Consider the following 20,126-nt stretch of genomic DNA (forward strand, 5'->3'; position numbering starts at 1 on the left):
AGTTAAACTCACGAAGATGACCGATCGTAATGGCGGGACGACAAGGTCCTACTGTAGAGCACAGGGAACTATATTCAATGTCCTGGGATAAACCATCATGGAAAAGAATATAAAAAAGAATGTATATATATGTATAACTGAGTCACTTTTTGTACAGCAGAAATTAACACAACATTGTAAACCAAATACACTCTAATTACAAAAAAAGAAAACAGATCAGGCCCATCACTGATATGACAAAAAGTAAACTCACCAAAATGGTAGACGGCTGGCATTATGGAAACACAAGACAAAGCATATCAGTATACCTGAAATGATAAATCATCTCTAATGCCAGGCAGGAGGAGGAAACCTTTCCCAGAATTAGACAAACGTCCCTCAAGGTCCTAACCTTTCATACCCATTACACTTTTATTTGCTGCGTCACCCATTCTTCTGGCGTTGACAATCCCACATACTTCATTTTCGGATCAGAGTCTTACACTACGTCTAAATTCAACTGTTCCCCCAACAAACATGCACGGACCACCAAGAGGACACATGGCAAGCCCAAGGTTGCACAGGTAGCTGGGGGGTGACTGGCATTCACACCTGTGCAGCTGGCATTTAGTCCCCACTCTCAACCTCTCTGCCCCACTGTCCTATGAGGCTTCTCAGATCTGAAGGGTCCCTCTGTGATGGGAAGAAGCACTGCTATTAGAAATCAGGAATGGGGGGCTTCCCTGGTGGCGCAGTGGTTGAGAACCTGCTTGCCAATGCAGGGGACACGGGTTCGAGCCCTGGTCTGGGAAGATCCCACATGCCGCGGAGCAACTGGGCCCGTGAGCCACAACTACTGAGCCTGTGCGTCTGGAGCCTGTGCTCCGCAACAAGAGAGGCCGTGACAGTGAGAGGCCCACGCACCGCGATGAAGAGTGGCCCCCACTTGCCACAACTAGAGAAAGCCCTCGCACAGAAACGAAGACCCAACACAGCCATAAATAAAAATAAATTAATTAATTAAAAAAAAAAAAGAAATCAGGAATGAACCTCCCCAAGATCTCTTTCAAACTTTCTTGATACCAAGACCAGTCCGATCCCAATGCAATGCTGCCCAGCCCCCAGCAGCACACACCCTCCAAACCACATGTCACGGCCACTGCTAGAAGTTTCTCAGGGCACTGTCAGATTCAGGTACCAATACTTAACCTGAAACCAATTACATGTTTTTGAACAAGAAATTGAATTCCCCCTGAAATCAGCACTTCTCAAATTGAAACAGCAATGTAACGAACATGTGAGCAGAAAATTCACAAGGTACAAAAATGGCTCGCAAACCTAAGAAAAAGGGTTCAGACTGACTTATAATTAGATGCAATCTGAAACAACACTGAGATACCATTTCTCACCTAACAGACTGGCAAAAGTTAAAAAGCACCCCAACACATTCTGCTGGCGAGGCTGAGGGGAAACGTTCTCGTATATGGATGGCGAGAGTCCAGACTGGCACCGCCCCTCTGGAGGGAAACTTGGCAAAACTTAAGAAAACGTCAGATGCACTTACATGTTTTGACCCAGAAATCCCATTTCTAGGAAGCCACCCTGAAGATATTCCTCCAAATACATAAAAAATCCATGCATACAAATTTACTCCTTGTAGCACTGTTTGTAGCTGCAAAATATTGGAAACAATAAAAAATATCCCCACATAGGGGAGGGTCTGAATAGCTAGTGGCACGTCTATAAATGAAGCATTACACAGGTATAAAAAAGAATGGGGTGTGGGATGTTAACGGTAGGGGAAGTTGAGACATGTCCAGGGGCGGGGGGTATACGGGAACTCCCTGTACTTTCTGCTCAATTTTGCTGTGAACCTAAAACTTCTGGGGTTTTTTGTTGTTGTTTTTGTTTTTTTTTGGCTGCACCTTGCATCATGTGGGATCTTAGTTCCCCGACCAGGGATTGAACCCGCACCCTCAGCAGTGAAAGTGCGGAGTCCTAACCACTGCACCACTAGGGAAGTTCCTAAAACTGCTTTAAAAAACAAAATCTATTTAAAAGGGGGATGGAGAAAGAATGAGGAACTGAACTGGAGGAATTTCCATGCTATATTGTTAAGTATACAAAAGTGCATCCATAATACACTCTCGTTCATGTCAGAAAGAAGATCTAAGAAAATGCACATGTATCTACTTATTGGTGCAAAATCATTATAGGAAGGAAAACCAGAAACTAAAGAGATTGGTGTGGAAGGGGGGTAAGGGAACAGGGGAGTAGGGATGAAGGCGGAAGGCACACCTCTCTGAGCAGACAATTTGTATAGCTCTGACTCAGAACCACAGCAGTGTTTCAGATATTCTAAAAGTAAACACATGATTTTTTAAAAATCAGGATGTAGGACAACCCAAAATGGAATATAAATGGTAATAATGAGCCAAACTACAGTACAAATGAGCCACCTGCTACCCTAAAGGAAGTGAGAAAGAAAAGATCTAGTCTAAGTAACTTTAGACACTGTATTTTGACTGGATAGTGTAAGGCTATAAACAACTAGCAATTCTGAAACCACACACACTAGGATTGAAGAAATATGTAAATGTATAAGAGAACACGAAAACCAGGTTTCTCACCGTCAGAAAAAGAAGTTAAAAATAAGGAAAGGGGGAAGTTTAGCGTGAACCCTGGTGATTTATTGGAATCAGTGTTATCAATATGAATCATGTTTTGGCGGGGGAGAGATGACGGACGGATGAATGGATGGATGATGGATGGGTGGATGGATAATGGATGAATGGATGGATGGATAGATGAATGGATGGATGATGGATTGATGAATGGATGGATGGATAAATGGATGGATGATGGATGGATGGATGGATGATGGATGAATGGATGGATGGATGGATAGATGAATGGATGGATGATGGATGGATGGATGGATGATGGATGGATGGATGGATGGATGGATGGATAGATGAATGGATGGATGATGGATGGATGGATGGATGATGGATGAATGGATGGATGGATGGATAGATGAATGGATGGATGATGGATGGATGGATGGATAGATGAATGGATGGATGATGGACAGATAAATGGATGGATGATGGATGGATGGATGGCTGATGGGTGAATGGATGGATGGATGTTGGATGGATGGATGGATGGACGGACAGATAGATAGATGTGTGTGTATGTGGATACAAGGGCTAGTACGCATATGTACATTTCGTAGCTCTCTTTACTAAGTTGGCTTAGGAACAATGATACCTCAGTAGCAACCAGCACACCTAGCACTGAGACCTTGAGATGGAAGTGTAGGGCTAGGCAACATTCCTTAAAACCCCTGCTGTAGCACAAGAATATTTTCCATTTGAAGGGAGCAGACACACAGCCAGACAGACTTGGGACTAAAACATTCAGATTGAACCTTCTAAGTAGATCTTTAAATTCTCCTTGTGTTTCAAATACAGAAAAGACAATTAAAGGAAATGCAAATCTTAAGTAAGCTTTAATTACAGATAGGTTTACGACATCTCCTAAAGATCGATTTACAAAAACTTTAAGGCTGTGTCCTCTCTCTCAATTCATGTGGCAAATCCTTCTGGGAATTCTAGGAGGTTTAGGCTTCTGATCCACCACACCTCAAGCAAAATGGAAGACAAATTTTGTCTGAAAGCTGATACGGAAAGTCATAAACATCAGCTGGCAGATCCTCATTTGTCCCAGAGCCAGCTGACCACAAAATGCTGTATCAGAATTTAGGAACATGTCATGAAGCCACAGGGACGTGTATTGATAAATACCTCGTGCTCGGACAAGCCATCCTCCCTCCGTTTAATCTCAAAATTCAGTGCAGTGGCATCAGTCTTTTTCCCCTCAGTGGGTGTTACAACCGATGTCCATGTACTGAATGAGAAATGAAGCTCTATTTGGTCCCATATTTCCTGAGAGTGCTTTTCCACCCCACCCTTGCCACTGCCCTGACTGGGAGCCCAGGAGAGAACTAAGTGCAGAGTTTTGGAAAGACAGCCAGAGACCATGGTGTGCACCGGGCAGAGAGAAACTTCTGGGCGAAGATCTCCTGACCTGGCAGTGCCAACAGACACTGTCTCTGGGAGAGGCCCAGAGACAGCTTCAAGCACAACACTCATGACCTTCTGGAATCCAGCAATTCACCACCACCCCGAATTCTTGGTGACCAATAATTTCCTCTCCAGCTCTATAAACCTGTCATATCAAAAACTGTTATATATGGGGACACATTGTATGCATGGCCTTTAGGGGGTGGTTTTTTTTCACTCAACCTAAAGCCCCTGAGATCAATTCAAGCTGTTGTATCAACAGTACATCCCGGGACTTCCCTGGCCGTCCAGTGGTTAGGACTCTGCACTTCCACTGCAGGCGGCTGGGGTTCGGACCCTGGTGGGGGAACTAAGATCCCTGCATGCCCCGAGGCTCCGCCAAATAAAAAAATTTTTTTTAAACTCCTTTTATTGCCGAGTAGTGTCCCATGGTATGGATGTTCTACGTATTAACTATTCACCCATTAAAGGACCTGTGGATTGTTTCCAGTTTAAGGTTATTACAAATAAAGCTGCTATGAACATTCATGTACAGGTAAATAAGTAATAAAATAAGTAAGTGCCCAGGAGTGCCATTGCTGGCTTGCATGGTAAATGTTTGAATTTCATGTTTGAATTTCGAAGAAACTGCCCAACTATTTTCCAGATTGGCTGTACCATTTTACGTTCCCACCAGCATGCATGAGAAATCCATTTCTCCAAATTCACACAAACATTTGGCAGTGTGTGTGTGCGCGCGCATAAATATATATATACAATAAATGATTATATACATACACGCATAAATTTTAGCTATCTTAACAGGTGTGTAGTTATTTCTCATCCCATCTTGGTCTTAGTTTGCATTTCCCTAATTGCTGGTGATGTAGAACATCTTTTTCATATGCTTACTTGCCATTCATATTTTTCTTCAACGAAATGTCTTTTCTCGTTGTTTACCCAGTCTTGCCAAAATACACCATTTTAAAAATATTATTGAACTTTGATTTTTTTCCGTCAGATATGTTGTTTGCAAATATTTTCTTTCAGTCTATAATTTCTTTTCATCTTCTTAACAGAGTCTCTTGCAGATTAAACACCTTTAATTTTGATGAGGTCCAATTTATCTTTTTTTTCTCTTTTATGCGTCAAGCTCTCAGTGTCAAGTTTCAGAATTGCTCACCAAGTCTTAGGTCCTAAAGATGTTCTAGGTTTCCTGATAAAAGTTGTATTAGTTTACATTTTACATTTAAATCTGTGATCCATTCTGAGTTAATTTTTGTAAAAAGTGTGACATTTAGGTCAAGGTTCATTTATTTTGCCTTTGATGTCCAATGACCCCAGCACCATACATTGAAAAATGACTGTTTGCTTTTTAATGAAGACATGATATACCTCTGCTGAGTAATTTTCTTGTGGACGGTCTTCTGTTAGTCTGCCACTGCTATGTCACCCTAATAATTGAGACTTTCCCAGGTTTTAATGTGCTAACACTCTATCTCAACAAGTAAAAAAAATAGGTGTTAGTCTCAGGGTTTTTTTTAACCCAAAATGTGATGTCAAAATACTTATATCTTCTTACACCCTCTTGTTGCATGCATTCAACCTTTCAGCTAGTATTCTCATTTCTACAAAAGAAAGCGACATCCTCTTCCCCTTTAATGAGAACACAAGGTCTAAGTGGCCATGTCTCTGTCCTCTCTTCATACTGGTATCCCTGCTGGCCCACTCCCTCCGTTTAGATTTAGACTGTATTTCTGTGCATGCACATGATTTGTCCTTCAGTCTCATGCCAAAGGCTTTCTGACACTAGAAACTATTTTTTCTCTTCTTGAATATACATCTCCCGAGCACTGGGCAAAATCTCACCTGCTTCATGCCTTCAACCACTGGCCGACCCCAGGGCAAGTACCTCACAGTGAACAAACCAGTGATGAACTAGTGATAGTCATGAGGGCACTGACCACCACGTCTTCTTGTTTGGCAATGCCCTGATGACAACTTTGTCTCCAACTACAGCCCGCTGAGCTCAGAATGTTCCTGGGCCCCATAAAGGCCAAGGGTGCCAACCTCTCTGCAAGTGGAATGTGAGTTCATCCAGCCTCTCCTTCCCTAGCTGGATGGCACTGCCCATCCTGCTATTATTGATGGCACAGTGGTCACCTAGTTGCATTTGGAAATGAGCCTTCAAGACTCCCTTCTGATGGGTCCACAGACATCTTAAAGCAACCCCTGTGAGAAAACTGAAACTTCCGGACAGGAGCTGGTATCCTCATTTGAACAGGAGTTCCAATCCCATGACACAGTCTGACATCTCTGAAAAGCATAGCAATTTTCCCATGATGCTTGGTCTTCCTAATCTATTTCTTCAATGTAGAAAATAATCTGCACTTTGGATCAGCTCAGGCAAATTACATACCTCACATGCACTTTTGAGTTCCTATTAAAATGAAACTAACATGTTTGCCTTCAAAAGCTTAAATCTGGCATTCATCCCCCAAAAAAGAAAGTATTCTCCAAAAGAAACATACTAGCCCATAAGGATAGCTTGCATGTAATGCTGGCAACCAATTAGCTTTGAATATAAATAATGACTTACCTCTGCACTGTGAACTTGAGTTCCTCAGAAAACACTGGTTTCTTCCAGGAAGGTGATATCTGCTCTGAGGATGTGACCTGTCACAGGAAGAGAGTTCACAGTGAGAACAATCTTTGTATGATGCCAATGGCCTCCTTGGTCTTCTACGGCTAAGTAGGAAGACGAAGGAAAGAAAAAGAAAGATGCTGAGTTAGATCAAAAAGCAGTTTACAAATGAAGTAGAGAAATCTGAGCTGCATTTCGTTAGTGATGTCATATATATGTGAAAGGAATTTGTTCTGTAATTTGCAGGAAATGACTCTCCATGGTACATGAGTAATGTGGTAGCATCCTTGGAAAGAGCCTACATGCTACGTGTGAGTGTGAAGTGGAAGCTGCATGAGTGATCACTTGCATATGGCTAAAATTTATTCGAATGGTCTTTTATATCCTCTTCTCTCACTCAGAGTTCATTTTTGTTGAGCAGCCAGGACCCTGGGCCCAAACATCACTTCTTTTTAACTCTCATGCCCCTTCCTCCGTCCTTGGGTAAATCTGCCACGGAATCTGGGTCTCTGCCCACTTAGACTCTCAGCCTCCTGGCCTCCGAGCTGGGATCCATTGAAGTCCAAGTAGTACAAGGGTTTGGGCAAAGTCAGCCCGACGTGACCACAGAAATTAATTCAGCGATCCCCATGCAACCCACAGGGACAGGAAACTCTCTCTGAGGAGGAAACCTGTTGCTAATGCAAGAAGCTGGGAGGGCTTCCCTGGTGGCGCAGTGGTTGAGAATCTGCCTGCCAATGCAGGCGACACGGGTTCAAGCCCTGGTCTGGGAAGATCCCACATGCCGCGGAGCAGCTGGGCCCGTGAGCCACAATTGCTGAGCCTGCGCATCTGGAGCCTGTGCTCCGCAACAAGAGAGGCCACGATAGTGAGAGGCCCGCGCACCGTGATGAAGAGTGGCCCCCACTTGCCACAACTAGAGAAAGCCCTCGCACAGAAACGAAGACCCAACACGGCCAAAAATAAAAAAATAAAAAAATAAAAAAATTAAAAAAAAAGAAGCTGGGAGACCAAGAACCCAGGGGCTGCCCGAGCTGTCTACGCAAGCCCGCACCAGAAAGGAGAGAAACCCACCGGGACCGTGCAGACTGCTCATAAGCCCTGGGGTTGACAGGCGGCCTCCCCAGGGCCAGCGTATCTTCTGTCCCACGCTCTTAGATCCGGGACGCTGGGCTTCCCCAGAAGCCCCGTCCCAGAACCGACACTTGCATCTCATTGGGCATATTCATGTCATGTGACTATTCCTTTCTGCAAGGGTGTCTGGGAAATGTAGTATTTTTTTTTTATCCTGAGATGGGCATACTGGGTTGCAAACACAATCTGGATTCTGTAAGTGAAGAAGGGAGGAAAATGATTACAGATAAAGTAGCATTAGAGTTGGCCACATTAATAAACAGCCCTACTAGGAGGCGATCGCCAAAAGAAATAAAAAACAAAAACCGATAAAGAGTTTTAAATGGCTCCCCTTAGGAGCAAGGCTAGAAATAGGGAGAAATGGAGAAGGACAATTTTGCTTTTTAATATATGCCTTTCTGGATGATCGATGTTTGATTCTAAATAAATCACATGTAGTCCCATGAGCTGAGAGAATTTAGCAATCTTTCCATTCAGTGTGCCGTTTCCTCATCCCTGCTCCCATGTGATGCTTGCACTTGACATAGTTGCTCCAGTTACACAGCTATTTCCTCTGATCTGGATTACTGGTTGGCTTGAAATAGAATCAAAGGGTTTCTTTTTTTCTGTACAGTCTCCTTGAATAAGAATATTTATCTGCACTGGAAGTGGGAGGGGGTTTAGAATAGTGATGAAGACAGAACTTTCTCAACATGAGGACAGTCTTATACACTGAGTGTTGGCCCAGTTGTGGAGTGACTCTTTCAAATAGCAGATCTTAGAAGATTTATGTTTCACCTGATGTTGGCACCTTAGTTTTTTTCATGGAAGGGCCTGCTTAGTTGAGCATAAATTACAGGGACACTACACGCTCCAGTTTGTTTAAACAGCTTGTTAAAATCTATCCTCCTCATATGAGGATGTCAATTTCTAAAGTCTGCAAGTATGCAGTCAAGATTATGCCTGAAAAGTACCTTAAATTGCCCATAAAGAACAGAATGATTCCACCTCTTAATAAATCCAGAACAGCCAGCTTTTTCTGGAGTGTTGTGTCAGACTATTGTTTCTTTGGCCCATCTCTAGATGAATTTGAGTTTAGGCACATTTAAAAAAAAAAACAACAACAGGTATACATACACACGCACACAACTTGTGCATACACACACAGAGACTGAAAGCTGTCTCAAGACTAGACTGATAGAAGGAGAATTTCAAATTTCAAGGAAGGTGGATTTCTGAAGAGCAAATGCAACTTTTTAACATCAGTTGGTGGTGTGTCTCAGTACCTCTATCAAAGTGCATCAAGCCCAGCTTAAAGAGTCTCAGGAAGGAGAGAAAAATAGATTCCCACTGAGTTGGGTTTAGTTTTTGACCGTCAGCTCGTGCAGGGGCTGGAGTGGAACCTGGGCAGGGAAGCAAGATGCAGAGATGCCCTGGCCCCGCTGCCAGTGCCTTTAACCCATGCGGCCCTGCAGACCCTTCGCTACTGCGCAGGCGGCAACACAAACACGTTTTTGCTTTCTGTCCTCCTGCATCCGCACCCCAGGACCCTGGCAGAAGCCGTGGGCCGCCAGCGTCCCTGCGGGGCTGAGGCCTGGCCCCTCGCAGGTCCCCAGGGCCACCAAAGCCAGTGCTGGGCGAGAAAGGGCGCTTGATGCCACCTGCGCCAGGAGCTTGGAGGCCACTCTCCCGCCCCACCCCCCCGAGTCGGCGCGGTGACCCCCGCCCCAAGTGTGCACAGTGAAAATAACAATAGTCGTATCACCAGCTGGTCTGCTACTGAATGCTCCAGGCGCTGGGCTGTGTCCGACGTGTCCATGACATTCCCTCCACTCCAAGAGGCCACGCGTTCCCCTGGCAGACCGGGCACTGGGGTGAAAGGCTGCAGGTAGAGGACTCCTGGGAAGCCCGGTTCTGTTCCAGAGACTCGCACCCACCAGCGTCTCTGGGCCCGACAACCCGTACCTGCAACCCCCAAATCACATCGGACCGAATCTGGGGTGTCAGGGGGAGTCCCCGAATTCTGCCAAGCTCGGGTTTGCTGTAGCTGCGTTGTGAGCGCGCCTGCCTCGGTGCTCCACGAGCAGCTCTGGGACCTGGGGTTGGGCAGAAGGGGTGCGAAAAGGTGCACCCCTTCTGCACCAGTTTGACAAGGTGCCGATGGGGGGTTGGAGGTGATCCTATGCTTGGCGGAAAAGGGGGTTCACATAACCGGACCCCGCTTACTGGATCCCAGGTGTCATAATGTGTTCAGTGTGGGCTGGGGGTAGACCCCACGAAAGCCCGAGTGGGGTGCAGTAAACGCATGCCCTCAGCCACGCCCCCTCCTCACTTCCGGGATCAGAACGCAGTCCGACTCCAGGTGCTTCAGATGGCTTCAGGTAGGGGCTCTGAAGATCCTGGAACGGACACGTTTGCCCCAGCCCCCCACGAGGCTGCCCCAGGGTCTGCCCATCCAGGGAAGGGGCCCCGCAAAGGCGCTGCCGGTGGCAGCAGCGCCCTCTCCAGATTTCCCCAACAAACCCCAAGTTCAAGCGACCCCCGCCCAAGGGCCGGCGCGACAGACGCCCCCGCCCCTGCCTTACCTCTGCCCGGCAGGGTGCCCCGCACAGCCCCGGGGCCCTGTGTCTGGAGCGCATCATGCAGCCCCCGGGTTCACGCCTCCCGCCCGCGGCCCCCGCGGCTGCCCCCGACCCCGGGGCGACCCGGGCAGCCGAACTGGGCGGGTCCGAAGGTCGTGCCGGATCCCCGCTGGGTGGTCCTCGCCCCGGCGGCTCCGGCTCTGGCGGCGGCTGGGGCTCGGACCCCACAACTTTCCTCCAGCCTCTGTGGCCTCCCGGGCTCCGGACCCTCCGGACTCCCGGCCCCGCCCCGCCCTGGCCCCGCCCCTCCCCAGGCCCGGCCCCGCCCACAGGTGCCCCGCGCCGGCCCCGCCCCGCCGGAGGTGGTGTAAGAAAGTGCGCCCACCCGCGGGAGAGCATCCCTCTAGGCCTCCAGAAGCTTCGGGAGAGAAAGAGGGAAGGCGAGAGGGGCGGTTCCCGTAGGACCTTCAGAAATTCGCTTCTCTGCCGCTAAACACTACTTTGTGCACCTTCTTGCCTTACCTCTCCGCTGCGTAGCCCTGGTGAGTTCTGATACGGTTCACCAACTCACTGCGGGAAGGGAGGGTGGTCGACACTCACACTCTTTGAGATGTTCGGATGTCTGGAATTAGAATGGGGTAAAAACTCTGTGTGTGCGTGTGTGTGTGTAAAAGCACACAATTCTGTGTGGCCACAGGCACTGGGAGATGGTGGTTGCCTTGGGAAGGAGACTGGACGGTTGAGATTGGGGAAAAAGTAACTCTACTTGCCGGCCAGGAGCAGAGCGCAGCTAAGAAAACGCTTCCAACCAAAAAGGTTAACTGTAAAATACTGACTCTTATAGTTCTAGATGAGAGCAGAAAATTAATTTTTAAACGAAGTACGCTAATTCCCCAGTTCTCCACTTCATGTGGCTACAAGACCCAGGGGAGAGGACTCAGTGGACGTAGCTGCCCGTGGCCACACGTAGCAGCAGGGACGGCTCTTTCTTGCATGGTTTATCACAGGATATTGCATATAGTTCCCTGTGCTGTACAGTAGGACCTTGTTGTTTCTCCATTCTATATATACTAGTTTGCATCTGCTAATCCCAAACTCCCAATCCTTCCCTCCCCTCCCCCTTGGCATCCACAAATCTGTTCTCTACGTCTGTGACCCTGTTTCTGTTTCGTAGATAGGTTCATTTGTGTGATATTTTAGATTCCACATGTAGGTCATATCATATGGTATTTGTCTTTCTCTGTCTGACTTGCTTCACTTAGTATGATCATCTCTAGGTCCATCCAGGTTTGCTGTGGGGATTGGAGCTCTGAATTCGGATGTGCTGTAGAGGGTGGAGGAGGGGACAAGAAGATGAGTCATTAATGTGAGCTGGAGGGAGCTGGGTGACGGAGCTGGGACCCCTGGCATGGCTGGGAAAGGGATCCTCATTTTCATCTCCCCCCGATGTGCCCTTGGATGCTGAGAACTCGGAAGCCCGGGAGAAACTGCCTCTCACCGCCTTCTCCATCTCTGATTAAGGAAGCAAGTGTGCCTTTGGGGTGGATTAGAACATTCACGGAGATCAGAAAGATACACAGGGCTAGGGTACGAGGTAGGATGGGGCAGAGTTAGCAGAACCGTTCATTAGATTTATGTAAACAAGTAAGCGTTTGTTTGACTCACATAACAAGGAGTGTGGAGGTAGGGAGCCCAGGATTCGGACAGTGGCTCAGTTCACAAGAACCCAGGACCGTTCCATTTTCTGCCCCCATCATTAGCAGGTTGGCTTGTCATGTCACCATGGTGAGATGGCTGTTGTACCTGCAGGTGTCTTGTCTGTTTTCCAGGCAGGTGGAGGGGAGCAGGGCACAAGGACAGCAAGCCTGCCTGTGGAGCTTGGGGTTTTATTTAGGAAGGGATGTCCTCCCCAGCAGACGTCTAACCAGACCCTGGGTGGCAGGCCCACCAGTGCCTACATCCGGGGTGAGACCACCGTGATGTCTCAGCAGGCTGACGTTATTAGGCTGAGCAAACCGGTGCTGGGGCTGGGCAGGACCCATGCTGCCTGGCTTCCAGCAGGAATCATTGTTCCACCCGGGGCGCTGGCTCCTGAGAGGGGGCGGGAAGGAGGGGGCCTGAGGCGGTCCACGGTGAAGGAGGGAGGAAGTAGAATTCATCCCCCACCACCTTCCATCGGTCATAGTTTCACCCTGTGAGTGTGAACCCTTTGCACACCCGGCGTGCACCTGGATGCCGAGCGGTCCTCAGCCCTGCAGCGTCCTTCATCTCCGGCCAACAGGGGCGCCCGGGGCAGGGAACAGGGGCCACACCTCATGGCTGTTCCGAAAGGTGTGCCAGGCTGTGGCCATGAGGCAGGGCCTGGAGGAAGTCAGATGGGTTGCATCCTCGTGACATCAGTCTGAGTGCTCCAGGGGCCAGGTCACATCCCTACACCCAGACCTCCCTCCGTCTCACCACTGACTCTCTGGCACCAAACAAGCTCCAAAAGTAAAAATCAGATGACCTACTGTATAGCACAAGGAACTCTACTCAATAATCTGTAATAACTGATATGGGAGAAGAGTCTGAGAAAGAATGGACATATGGGGGCTTCCCTGGTGGCGCAGTGGTTAAGAATCCACCTGCCAATGCAGGGGACACAGATTCCAGCCCTGGCCCGGGAAGATCCCACATGCCGCGGAGCAACTAAGCCCGTGCGCCATAACTACTGAGCCTGTGCTCTAGAGCCCACAAGCCACAGCTACTGAGCCCTCGTGCCACAACTACTGAAGCCCGCATGCCTAGAGCCTGTGCTCCGCAACAAGAGAAGCCACCGCAATGAGAAGCCCTCGCACCGCAGCAAAGAGTAGCCCCCGCTCGCTGCAACTAGAGAAAGCCCGTGTGCAGCAATGAAGACCCAACGCAGCAAAAATAAATAAATAAATTTATTTTTTTAAAAAATAATGGATATATGTAGATGTATAACTGAATCACTTAGCTGTACACCTGAAACTAATACAACGTTGTAAATCAACTATAATATAAAATAATTAAATTTAAAAAATCAAATGATTCCCAAAAGATCAGCCTTTGGTTCCCTCCCTATGTCAGATTATTTGACATATTTGGTTTTATTTAAAAACAACAACAACTGGGTTTTGAAATGGCCATTGTCTGCCTTTAAAAAATACACACAAATCCCATTTCCTCCCTCCGAACTGTCTTTACAGTGTATCTCAAGTGGAAATTTGAATACATTGACACAAGCCAAGCATTTGCATCAACTTTTTTTTTTCTCTTTTACTTTGTACTTTCTTTTTTTTTTAGACACCTTTATTGGAGTATAATTGCTTTACAATGGTGTGTTAGTTTCTGCTGTATAACAAAGTGAATCAGCTGTACATATACATATATCCCCATATCTCTTCCTTCCTGCATCTCCCTCCCTCCCACCCTCCCTATCCCACCCCTCTAGGTGGTCACAAAGTTAACGATTTAAGAGGACATTTGAGATTAACATTTGAAAAATGTTCTCTTCACAGCTCAGTGACTGTTCCTGAAACTGGGCAGGAGTGACAGGAGTTAGATTTTTTTAATGGATTGAAATTTCTGTTCATATCCGCTCTAGAAGGACAAACCAATAACATGTCTGCTTCTTTATGGTGTGTATTGCTTCTTCACAGAACATCCTGGGGTTTTGACTTTCATTTCAACAGACTAAAAGTCCTGGTTAAGGAGAAAAAAAAAAAAGCATTTTTTTTTTTTTTTCTATCCAGGGCTTTTCAAAAAGAGGAGACATTTGTAACAAGAACACTGATAATTGGGTCCATGTGTCCCTGGGGAATAGAGTCCTCCACTGAGATCAATAAGAAGAGATGCTTGTGATAAAAACATCAGCAGGAGATGTACTGAGAAATTAGTTTGAAAACTCCAAATGCTTTCACAAATGCAGGCATCAGACTCTGGGTGACCAACATTCTCCCTAGTTTTAATTTATTTCAAAAAAAAAAAAAAAAATCATTCCACCAATTCAGAAAGCCCTCAGGGCTCTGAATGTGTGCTTCCTGTATTCCATTCTGCACTCTTGCAAGCTACTTGGTGCCATGTCCAATTGTAACTATCCTTGAATTAGAGATTCAAGTTTTGTCTGGGGGGTGGAGATGTGTACTCAGATGAATCACTCCCCAGCTGGGCTCAACTTTGACAGCACTTTGAGTGTGAAAGCTGGCATTTGGAGAATTAATAAATACTGTGATGCTTATTCACATTCCAATAAAAGATTCCCTTTCTTTCTTTCAGTGTTAGCACCCCTGGTCCGCAGCATTATATTTGCTTACAGATCATGAGCTATAAAAGTCTAGCCCTTTGCTGATTCTTCATTTGGAGCTGAACAGGATTTAAAAGCTGGCTTGGGCAAGCATGAGCAATGTAAAGCTGACATGTTAGGTTTGCATTGGAGATTCAAAGACACAGGTGATGTTTTCTGTTAATTTTAAAAAGAGGAATAAGATTTATCAAAATTATATCCCAGTGGCTGAAGGAGGTGTCTGTGACATGAAATGCCTTTTGGCTTCTCTTTGAAAGGAACATGGATATTAAAGAAAGCCCTGTCCCCAGGGACCTCCTTTTTTCCCTCCCCTGCAACGGGTAAATTCTAGCAAACTTTTTTTTCCTTTGCTCTGGACCTTTATTTATTTATTACCATTTTTTAAGTGAAGTTAATTTGCAATGTCATGTTAGTTTCAGGTGTAAAGCAAAGTGATTCAGATATACACACACACACACACACACATAGATACGTTCTTTTTCAGATTCTTTTCCATTATAGGTTATTACAAGATATTGAATATAGTTCCCTGTGTTCTACAGTAGTCCTTGTCATTTATGTATTTTATATATAGTGTGTATCTGTTAATCCCAAACTCCTAATTCATCCCCCACCCCCGATATTCCCTTTGGTAACCATAAGTTTGTTTTCTATGTCTGAGAGTCTGTATTTTGTAAATAAATGCATTTATATCATTTTTTAAAGATTCCACATATAAGTGAAATCATACAATATTTCACTTTCTCTGTCTGACTTCACTTAATATGATAATCTTAAGGTCCATTCATGTTGCTGCAAATGGCATTATTTTATTCTTTTTTATAGTTGAGTAATATTCCATTGTATATATGGACCACATCTTCTTTATTCATACATCTGTCAATGGACATTTAGGTTGTTTCCATGCCTTGGCTATTGTGAATAGTGCTGCAATGAACATTGGGGCGCATGTATCTCTTTGAATTATGTTTTTCTCCGAGTATTTGCCAGGGAGTGGGATTGCTGGATGATAAGGTAACTATTTTTAGTTTTTTAAGGAACCTCCATATTGTTCTCCATAGTGGCTGTACCAGTTTACATTCCCACCAACAGTGTAGGAGGGTTCCCTTTTTCTTTGCACCCTCTCCAGCATTTATTATTTGTGACTTTTTAATGGTGGCCATTCTGACCAGTGTGAGGTGATACCTCATTTTAGTTTTGGTTTGCATTTCTCTAATAATTAGCAATATTGAGCATCTTTTCATGTGTCTGTTGGCCATCCGTCTGTCTTCTTTGGAGAGATGTCTATTTAGGTCTTCCACCCATTTTTTGATTGGGTTGTTTGTTTTTCTAATATTAAAGCTGTCTGAGCTGTTTGTACATTTTGGAAATTAATCCCTTGTCAGTAGCATTGTTTGCAAAGATTTTCTCTCTAGGTTGTCTTTTCGTTTTGCTCATGGTTTCCTTTGCTGTGCAAAACAGGGAGCTCTTTTTTTATTGGTGGTGGTCCCAAGAAAAGTGGAGGAACGGGTGGAGAGTGTGGGGCACCTCTCACAAGGGTCTAGGAGCCGCTAAGGAAATATGAGATCTTCTTCAGCCCACCTTTCTCGCTTCCTTCTCTGCTCCTTCCTTCCCCAGCTCCACACACGGTATGGCCTCAGCCTGTGTAACTTTCTCTGTTGTCAGTGTGTCACCTCAAAATTATTTCACACACTTTACATGAATCATATTTTGGCAAAAACCCCTCTGTTGGAAATATCCCCCTAACTGGAGATAGCCTGCTGCTAGAGGGGACCTTGGGCACCTGCCCTCCGTCTGTGAAACAAGGTTGTCGGGTGAGGCGACTCCCAAGATTGCTTCCAGCGTGAACATTCTGTTATTCTAATTTAGAAGTCCATAATCCGATGCTCTATAAAGTGAAGATAGTCTTTATTTTGCTACATTTTCAGACATAAGGGGCAACGCTATGAATACCCTTATTTAAAATCTTAAGCTTCCAAGTCTTTATTTTGGAAGCTATTTCAAGTTTCCCACATTCTCCAAAGAAATCTCTTCTTTAGTGAGGAAAAGGGATATAGAAGGGGAGGAAAGAGAAAAAAAATGCAAGTTGGGGCCAGACAGGGTTGTCTGAGGATAGAGTTACTAGATTTAACAAAGAAAATAGAGGACACTTGGTTCACTTTGAATTTCAGATAAACAACAAATAATTTTAGTGTAAGTATATTCTATGTAATATTTGGGATATAATTATACTAAAAGAAACAAAGTTGTCGTTTCTATGAAATTCAAATTTAACTAGATGCCCTGTGTTTACAAAAATTCTGTGCTTGGTAAATGCTACTGTCCTGTTATTCATTCAGTATGCCCTGCAGAAATAGTTTATTTTCTAGTCCATAAGACATAACCGAGTATAAAACACCCTCATTTCTTTGAGACAAATATTTATGGGGGAAAATCCAAGTACTTTACATCATACATGGTTGGGAAATGATTTTAAAATTGTTTTGTAGGAAAAATATATAACGTTGCTCATGTGAATGCAATATGCTGTATATTATATATGAGGAAACAGCTCTGGAGTTGAAATAATAGCCAAGCAGTGCTGAAAAATTATAAAATCACATAGTTAAAAGAAATACATCAGCGAATAATACTGGAATACAGCAGAAGAAATACCACAAATATGCCAGTACTTTGAACCTATTCCTTATATGTATCATTATGAAAACAAAAGGCCAGTATGGTAGTTCATAGAATACTGGTAACTAAAAAGCAAAGCACACTATAAAATAAATGACATTAGTATGAATTCCTGTACTGTACTTGGAGTCAGTGTAAATCAAGCAACAAAACCAACAAAAATATAAATTTTGGATGAATTCTCACCCAGGTTGTCAGATTAATATAGACAAAACCAGTATTTCAGTAGAAAACACAGACAGGGAATAAAACCCAACTGGATGAAATTCCAAGGCCATGCTCATCTATGCAGAAAAAATATGTATCTCCCCCCAAAATATATATTTCTATTAGTATAGAACAGGCAATAAGGGATCATTAAATGAAATTTGGGAAAAGCTAGCTTGATCAAGAACTTGCAAGAATTTCTATTACTGTTTGAGACATACATTGCAGCAGTACTAAATATAAACCAAACACAGACAGGAAGTAACCCAAATGCTACCTGTAACTGTCTGGGTATCCCAGGTCTTATTATTTATGTGAATCAAACCATCCTAAGATGTGGGGTTGCTGTCTTTACTCTGATGTTTTGGGTTTGCATTCTTGGCCACTGGGAACTAGCAACATGGCTGCCATTTTGAAATCCACTCTCCAGCTCATATCAGAGGTGGGAGGGAAATACTCGCTTTCAACCTATAACATGGGTTGCCTGGGTATACGGTAGTTTTTAGATGAGTTGCTTTTGAGAAAAAGCTAGCAAACATATCACAACTTGAACGAAGTGGGAGGTGAAAATATTTGATTAGAGGGGTTGATCAGCAACAAAATATAAACAGAAAAAACTGTTATATGTCAACTGCAATTATATGTCAACTGCAAAATTCTTAATTCAGCCATGATTAAAAGGAAAGACAAAACCACAGAATTTTCTAACAACTTTCAGAGAAACAGTCAGAAGCTATTGACGTGAATATTTACATAAATAAAAGGAAAAGCTAGCCAACATTTACATTCCACCTTTATCTTAACATTTAAATCAGGTTTATTCTTATTCTGTATCATGTCATCATAAATTTGAGTTTGTTTCTGAAAAAAGGCAAATGATCTTGTAATATTGATATATGTATTTGTATTTAATGATTAAAAGGACTATTGAGGGCTTCCCTGGTGGCGCAGTGGTTGAGAATCCGCCTGCCAATGCAGGGGACACAGGTTCGAGCCCTGGTCTGGGAAGATCCCACATGCCGCGGAGCAACTGGGCCCATGAGCCACAACTACTGAGCCTGCGCGTCTGGAGCCTGTGCTCCGCAACAGGAGAGGCCACGACAGTGAGAGGCCCACGCACCGCGATGAAGAGCGGCCCCCACTTGCCGCAACTAGAGAAAGCCCTCGCACAGAAACGAAGACCCAACACAGCCATAAATAAATAAATAAATAAATAAATAAATAAACCCAAAAGTTTAAAAAAAAAAAGAGAGAGAAACTATTTAAAAAAAATAAAAAGGACCATTGATTTTTTTTTTTTTTTTTTTTTTGTTTTTTTGTTTTTTTGTTTTTATTTCCATTACTCTAGGAGGTGGATCAAAAAAGATCTTGCTGTGATTTATGTCAAAGAGTGTTCTTCCTATGTTTTCCTCTAAGAGTTTTATAGTGTCCAGTCTTATATTTAGGTCTCTAATCCATTTTGAGTTTATTTTTGTGTATGGTGTTAGGGAGTATTCTAATTTCATTCTTTTACATGTAGCTGTCCAGTTTTCCCAGCACCACTTATTGAAGAGACTGTCTTTTCTCCATTGTATATCTTTGCCTCCTTTGTCATAGATTAGTTGACCATAGGTGCGTGGGTTAATCTCTGGGCTTTCTATCTTGTTCCATTGATCTATGTTTCTGTTTTTGTGCCAGTACCATACTGTCTTGATTACTGTAGCTTTGTAGTATAGTCTGAAGTCAGGGAGTCTGATTCCTCCAGCTCCATTTTTTTCCCTCAAGACTGCTTTGGCTATTCGGGGTCTTTTGTGTCTCCATACAAATTTTAAGATGATTTGTTCTAGCTCCGTAAAAAATGCCATTGGTAATTTGATAGGGATTGCATTGAATCTGTAGATTGCTTTGGGTAGTATACTCATTTTCACAATGTTGATTCTTCCAATCCAAGAACATGGTATATCTCTCCATCTGTTGGTATCATCTTTAATTTCTTTCATCAGTGTCTTATAGTTTTCTGCATACAGGTCTTTCGTCTCCCTAGGTAGGTTTATTCCTAGGTATTTTATTCTTTTTGTTGCAATGGTAAATGGGAGTGTTTCCATAATTTCTCTTTCAGATTTTTCATCATTAGTGTATAGGAATGCAAGAGATTTCTGTGCATTAATTTTGTATCCTGCAACTTTACCATATTCATTAATCAGCTCTAGCAGTTTTCTGGTGGCAGTTTTAGGATTCTCTATGTATAGTATCATGTCATCCGCAAACAGTGACAGTTTTACTTCTTCTTTTCCAATTTGTATGCCTTTTATTTCTTTTTCTTCTCTGATTGCCGTGGCTAGGACTTCCAGAACTAAGTTGAATAATAGTGGTGAGAGTGGACATCCTTGTCTCGTTCCTGATCTTAGAGGAAATGCTTTCAGTTTTTCACCATTGAGAATGATGTTTGCTGTGGGTTTGTCATATATGGCCTTTATTATGTTGAGGTAGGTTCCCTCTATGCCCACTTTCTGGAGAGTTTTTATCAGAAATGGGTGTTGAATTTTGTCAAAAGCTTTTTCTGCATC

The sequence above is a fragment of the Balaenoptera musculus genome, chromosome 14 (assembly GCF_009873245.2).
Source record: "Balaenoptera musculus isolate JJ_BM4_2016_0621 chromosome 14, mBalMus1.pri.v3, whole genome shotgun sequence".
NCBI classification, from domain to species: domain Eukaryota; kingdom Metazoa; phylum Chordata; class Mammalia; order Artiodactyla; family Balaenopteridae; genus Balaenoptera; species Balaenoptera musculus.